Source organism: Euphorbia lathyris, chromosome 9 (genome assembly GCF_963576675.1).
Source record: "Euphorbia lathyris chromosome 9, ddEupLath1.1, whole genome shotgun sequence".
In the NCBI taxonomy this organism is placed as follows: Eukaryota; Viridiplantae; Streptophyta; class Magnoliopsida; order Malpighiales; family Euphorbiaceae; genus Euphorbia; species Euphorbia lathyris.
Genome location: NC_088918.1, coordinates 33,509,941 through 33,516,941, shown reverse-complemented (window position 1 = coordinate 33,516,941; position 7,001 = coordinate 33,509,941). Strand labels below are relative to the sequence as shown.

Below are 7,001 nucleotides of genomic sequence, written 5' to 3'. Positions count from 1 at the left end.
TTTTACGGTTGGTTTGAGTAGTTAAAGGCATCAAGTCGCTTCAATTAAAAATCTCGAGATTGAGTCCTAGTGTACTTAAAAAACTTTCACTGTGAGATGATCCATCTAAAAGGTGTATTAGAATTAATTATTAATTGTTTTATTCAATCAATTTTTAATTATAAATTAAAAACTCGATATTATATAAATTACAAACAACACATAAAATAAATATTATAAGAAATATATTTATTTAATCGAGTTTTAGTGTAAGATGTAATAGTAACGTCTGAAACTTAATATTAAAGATAAAACAAAAAAATGGTAATTTTATGCATCTACCGGGAGTCGAACCCGGGTCTATTGCTTGGAAGGCAATTATCCTAACTGTTGGACTACAAACGCTGTTACTAGAACATAACATCAAATACGTATGGAATTACGTTTGGATATGCAGATAATCTGCCATATAAATGCAAGTATGGATCATGATGCTAGGCAAAATATCTTCCTTCATGGGTTTGGTTTCAAGTGCAATTGTCCTTAAAATACTTGATATTTGCAAAATGTAACTCTTGCCGGAGACCTTTCCTGAGAGGTGCCGTTGGGATCATCGGGGGAAGCTCTAATGCCAAAGTCAGTATCGATATATGAGAATAATGATAATTCACAAAAGCACTTTAGTAAATCAGAATGCATAACCCGAATACCTTAGAATTGAGGTATTTATATAGGATTCTGTAACCTCCAGTCATTAATGGTGTAACATGTGAACAGTCTTGCTATTAATGTTCTTTAACATATTAATTGCTCATTCTCTGAATTTGTCTGTTCTTGCCATTAAAGCCATTAATGGCATTAACCCTTAGTTATCCTAGAGGACGTTCGAAGTGGTTATAAGGGTGGATCCTATCATATTGGTGGATCTGAGTCCACGCCTCGTTCGGTATATGCCCATTCTATGTGGGTCTGAGTCCACACTATGTGGCTAGGCATTATGCTGATAAACATTCCTTTCTTCTTATTATTACATTTTGGCCCCAAAGATAACATATAGATGTTATTAGAATCCCCCCCCCCCCAAAAGTTGTTCATATTTCAGGAGTGCCTAGGGCATTTATTGCTCTACCAGGTGCAATTTCCATTGCCACTCAAATGCCAACATGTTGTCTACTTGGCCCGTCTTTCAAAGCGCCAACATTGCTCTTTCTTATCAAAAGGGGTTATTTTTCTTTTTCTTTTTTTTGTTTTCATTCAGCCGGAGAAGCCGCCAAGTATGGCCCTTCCCTCACATTGGAGTCAGATAAGGTGTTAGAGGATATCAAAGAGGTTATCCTAAAAATCCCATTTGTGTTTGAGAGCCGAACCAAGTACCGCCCTACAAGCCACATTAACTACGCCATACGGAAGTCCTTGGTAGTGGGTTATCAGATCTTTTGCTTATTTCCCTAGAATTTTTTCTTCCAACCTTCTAACTCTTTTTTTCTCTCTTTTTAGCTCTTCACTCATCTCCAAGATGCGAAAACTACTTTGATTAAAGTTGTGGCCCACGAGGCCCATAATCAGGAGTTGGAGACAGATCTAGCTAAGGAGATAGCAAGTAACATCGTCGATGATGTTGTTATTCAGGCCCAAGAGGCAAAGAATAATGATTTGGAGGCTGACTTAGTAAGAGAGAAAGTAGATCATGAGAAGGTTAAGGATGAGCTAGATGAAGCCAAGAGAATGTTGGCGGCTTCTACGGAGGAGCAGAAGAAGGATAAGCAGGACCTTGAGTCTACATGTGGTCTTCGCTCCTACTGTTACGGTGAAAGAATCTATGCGGAATTTAGGAGGGATCATCCGGGGTTAGATCTAACTGATCCTGAAGTTGAAGTTCCTACTTTGGAGGAAGCACGCTATTATGACACTTTGGCGGATGCTTCGACGGCCATCCAAGGTGAAATATTTGGGGCTTCCTTGCCTTCAACGGAGGTTGCTAAGGATTCGCTGGCTGCTGAGGAAAGGACTTTGGATGTTGAGACATATGTAGGTCCTCTTGGGGATGAACATGTCGTGGTGACTTTCCAGCAAGATGCGGGTGTGGCAATTTCCCTAGATGATCCGGCTTCTTCTTCTTTAGTGGATGCAAATATGGTTCTTGAGTGAAGTAGTTTCTTTTGTAATAAGCATATATTTTCCTTTCTGTTGTGTAACATACAATGGATTTTTTTATAAATTTTATTTTTAGTACTTGCATACTTACATAAAAAGGTGGCCAGCCTTATCCTTTTTATTTCTCTAAGTTTTTTCTTCCTTTTTTTGAGGAAGTATGTTTGCCCTTAAGGCTTTGTAGTTTTCTTCCTATCTTTGAGGAAGAATATTCGCCCTCAAGCTATAATATTTTTCTTCCTGTCTTTAAGGAAGAAGGTTTGCCTAACGAAAAGCTTTGTTGTCATCTCCCCTCTTTAAGGAAAAATATTCATGTTTTTGGCACAGTTAAGAAAAACTTATAAAAATAAGAACTTTTATTAACATAATTTTCGCAATACAATAAATATGTGTCTTTTTGAGCGTCGTTAAAACATTGGTAGGAAAAACCCAGTGGAAAAAACCCTATTCAAGGAAAAAGAGTGCTCTAGACTTGCTACATTAATTTCTGGTAGTATTTCTGGAGGTTCTGGATATTCGAGGTACGCGATATCAGTTGTCCCTACATGTCTTCTAGCTTGAAAATGACAGGTCCTATCTTCAAATGGATACGATAAGGACTCGTCCATGTTACTCCCAACTTGCCTTTCCCCTCTGCTTATTGTATTTTGTCCTTTTTTCACAGAATGAGATGTCCTTCATTCCATTCAATTAGTTTCTCATACTTGTTTTGGTAGGCTGTGATTCACTGCTTGTAAGCGGAAATGCGGATTTAGGCTTTATCCCTTCTTTCTTCTAGGTTGTCAAGTCTCCTTCTAAGGTTCGCCTCGTTAAGTTCCTAACAATAATATAAGACTCGATCACTGGGTGATCTTATCTCCACTGGGATGATAACCTTTGTCCCATAGGTGAGGGCAAAGGGAGTTTCTCTGGTGGCTGTTCAGTACGCCCATAGTACACTCATTAATTCATCTGTCCAGCCTTTCTTGCGTTCCCATAATCTTTTCTTTATCCCTTTGACAATGGTTCATTTAGTGACTTTCATCATTCCATTGGATTGAGGATAATAAATAGATGCAAACCTGTTTTTGATGCCCCAATCTTTATACAAGTCCTTAAACTCGGTGCAGTTGAATTAGGTTCTATTGTTAGTGATGATCATGTGGGGGGCTCCAAATCTGGCTAAGATACTCGCCATAACGAAATCGATGATCCGACTAGCGGTAAAATGATCAAATCCTTTTTAAAAAATAATCAAATAAGCTAGTTTCTAAAATAAATTCATCAAAAGAACTTTAATAAATTCATTTACAATATATTTACGGATATAGACCATGTTTGGTAAAGAGCTTTTTGGAGTTAAATTAGAGGTTTGAGTCATTTTAGAGGTTTTGACTAGTCAAATTTCTAATAGTGATGTTTGGTGAAGAGGTTTGAAAAAGCTTATTGGGTCCAAAAAAATCATTTTAGGAGTTTTTTCAATTAGCTTATTACTCCATCTCTTTTTAATGATATTTTTACTCTTAATTTACTACTCTTTAACACCAAATAAACGATTTACCATATCCTTATTTTTCATTTACACAAACATCTATTAGCAATCAATTAAGTTTTACAAAAAAAAAAAGTTTACACAATCATCTAGTCAAATCAGCTAACAAAAAAAAAGTAACCAGCTAACCGCTAACCGCTATTTGCCATACAGGGCCATAGATTAAAAGTTATGTCAAAATAAGTTGTCTGGAACTTTGAGTCTCAAATATTCCTTTTTTTAATGGACTTAGGTGCTGTTTGATAAAACTGAAAATTAAGTGCTGAAAAAATAAGTACTGAATTTTAAGTGCTGAATATTTATAAGTGCTGAAAGTATTGAATGATGTAACTTTTATAAAAATATTTAGTTGATAATATTTAACTTAAAATGTTAAGTTAAATATTTTGACTTATCAAAATAAGTGATTTTTAACTTAATTAACTAATTTAAGTGGTAGAGAAACAATTGTTATCAACCGCACTTAAATTAAATAAGTGCTTAACATTTTAGTTTAAGTAATTAAGTGCTTTATCAAACAAGACCTTAGAGTCCCGGATAATATACATTTATTATTTGAATAAAGGTTCAAATTGGCACTCATGTTGGCATGAATGGTTAATTTAACCCAAATCAATCTTTGAGTATCAATTCAGTCCTTAAAGTTGGCGGAAATGGTCAAATCAACTCTAAAAGTATGATATATTTTGTATACCCGAACTTTATTATGTTTATATTTTGATACCAAATCTACTTTTATACTTCAAAACTATTATAGTTTGCGCAGCACAAAACGCTTTGACGTCAGCGTATTACTTTATACGTCAATGCATGCATTAATACCATTACAAGAAAAATGACTATTAATATGCAAAATTTAATAAGGGTGTAAAATACACTTATTAAAAGTAATTCTCCATGCATATAATAAGGTTAAATTCCATCATTATATTATTAATAAGCATAACACTTTTTTGTAAAATTTGACTAAAATATCCCCTTATTAATTGACTCTAAATTAAAATATTTTTATTTTTATTTTTTTACTAAAATTAAAACCCCTTAATAATTATACTAGAAAAAGTGAAATACTTATTAATTTAAAAGTAACAAATTGATAACAAACCAAATTATTCTTGAATAAAGAATAAGGGAAAATTAATAGAAATAATGGCAAACCATTATTCCTTCTAAAAGAGATATTTATACATGATTAATGTGGCATTAATGATAATTAATGCAGGGGAGAATATGCAAATAATGAGGAAAAAGAAGGAGTTTCTAGCACTATGCCACGCCACGTGGACTATGGCGAGATACGCCATAACGAGATACGCCCAATGAGAGCAAGTAGCAGAGACCCGCCATATCTCTCAAGGAGAGCGTACATATGCCTTGACGGATCAAAGAATATTATCCCAAGGACCAAAAGGGATATTCACCTTGAGAACGCCGCAAGAAGAACCAGATGGCGGATCTCCACGGTTCAGCTCAGTGAGATCCGCTGGCGAACCTATGAGGCGAATCTCCTCTTTCACCTGATTCATCACAGTAACGGCTAACCGCCAACTCGGCCATAAAGATCATTAAATGAATCATTAATAGTCTTAAACCACCAGGTTAAGAGTAACTTGTAACCGCCATTAAATGAGCATTAATGGAGACTTTCTAGTTACCTAGAGGTTACGAATTCCCCAACTATATATAGCCTACATCCTTAGGCTATCGAGGTACACACTTTTACTTACCCTTTATCAATTCAGTTTGCTCTCTTGATCTTCCTTACTGACTTTGGCATCGGAGTGTCCCCGGCCGATCCCAACGGCGCCTCACAGGGAAGTGCTCCGATCAAGGATTTTTTCCCGAGTTATCAATTGGTGCGGTGAGCGTGGATCTCTAACAAACAGAAGATCACAAAATCTTGATTGTATAGAGTTTCACAAAGAACAAAACAATGGAGTCAACAGAATAGAAATCACAATCTCCAACTTTGGCTCAATCAGTACAACAAATCTATCCAAAGATACGGTTCTCCATATATTGGTGGGAAAGAGTTTTCTACATTAAATCTGGAATTTTATGATGAAAAAGATAAGTTTCCTCCCATTTCTTATTCCATTTTTTATTAAAGAAAATTGAGATCCCTCACTCTTATAAAGTGCTATGAATATCGTTACATGTTATTATGATAAATCTAATAAATTGTAAAAGGTGAAGTCATAGACGCAAATCTTTCATTAAACCTTGCATGCTTACTATGCCCTCATATTTTTATGCATGACAAGTGTAATATGATATTATCATTGAACCAGTACAAACGCATGTATAAGACCCGTGATCTTGGGATTTACAAAAGGAAAAATCATCCATTCAATGTGATTTTGTCATTTGATATTAAAATATCATAAAATTGCTCATGTAATTGCAAAGGATTTAGATCTAGTCGGTCTTTTGGGTGAACATGCATATAACTATTAGAAGAAATTGCAAAAAATCATATTTGGTTTTCCTTGTACAATTCACCATCTATATATGGCTTTTCTCCTATTTAGTACTTTTAATATCAAAAATTCATATTTTTGAATATTGTTTTGTCAAACGGTTATTTCATTCCCTTTTTTACAAGGATGTGTTTATTCATATAAAAACTGTTTATCTGACATTATTAGAATTTCTTTTACCGACGTAAGAGAATTGAACATATTAAATCAATTTGTGATCATCATGTAACTGTCCCTAACTATTAAGGCCATTATGGGTTGATGAATTGCCAAATTGGATAAACAAAACTTTCATGTCTTGAGCTAACTACAAAACTATGCAAATGTCAGTTTCGAATGAGAAGCATCGTAAAACATCTTCGCCACGAAGACAGGGCTCTCCTCGCAGAGGTAGGTCACCTCCCTCTCCAATACGCTGACGTAGTAAGAGGCCTATTGATACACCCCGGAGTACCAGCCCACCACCATCATCCTCCCGACCAGGAGACATTGGTCATGTCCCCGTAGGAAACCAAGGAGGTCATGACCGATTACATATAGGCGGTTCAGGCGGCGGTGGATCAGCTGCAGAAGCATTGGCCAAAAATACAACATGTAAAAGCTTACAGGAGGATCTGATCCGGAGAAAACCCCGCAATATGGCGAATCTAATTGAACGATGCAAAGCATTCAGGGAGGTAGATGACATACGCCGCGAATCGTTATCTCCATCACATAAAACCAAAGGCGAATCTCACAATCGAGATCGTGAGAAAGACAAAAACCGGGGTTCTTCCTCCATAAACAGGACTTTAGTACAAGTAATATAAATATTCCAGTGGTCAAATTTGAGGGGGTACCCAATCTAAGATTATTACCAC

General features: G+C 35.7%; 1 non-coding gene across 1 annotated transcript; it reads right to left on the bottom strand.

Annotated features, from left to right (window-relative positions):
- Positions 1 to 312: 312 nt before the first annotated feature.
- TRNAG-UCC (transfer RNA glycine (anticodon UCC)) lies at positions 313 to 384 on the bottom strand. The gene has a single exon. It is a non-coding gene; the product is annotated as a tRNA-Gly (tRNA).
- Positions 385 to 7,001: the final 6,617 nt, after the last annotated feature.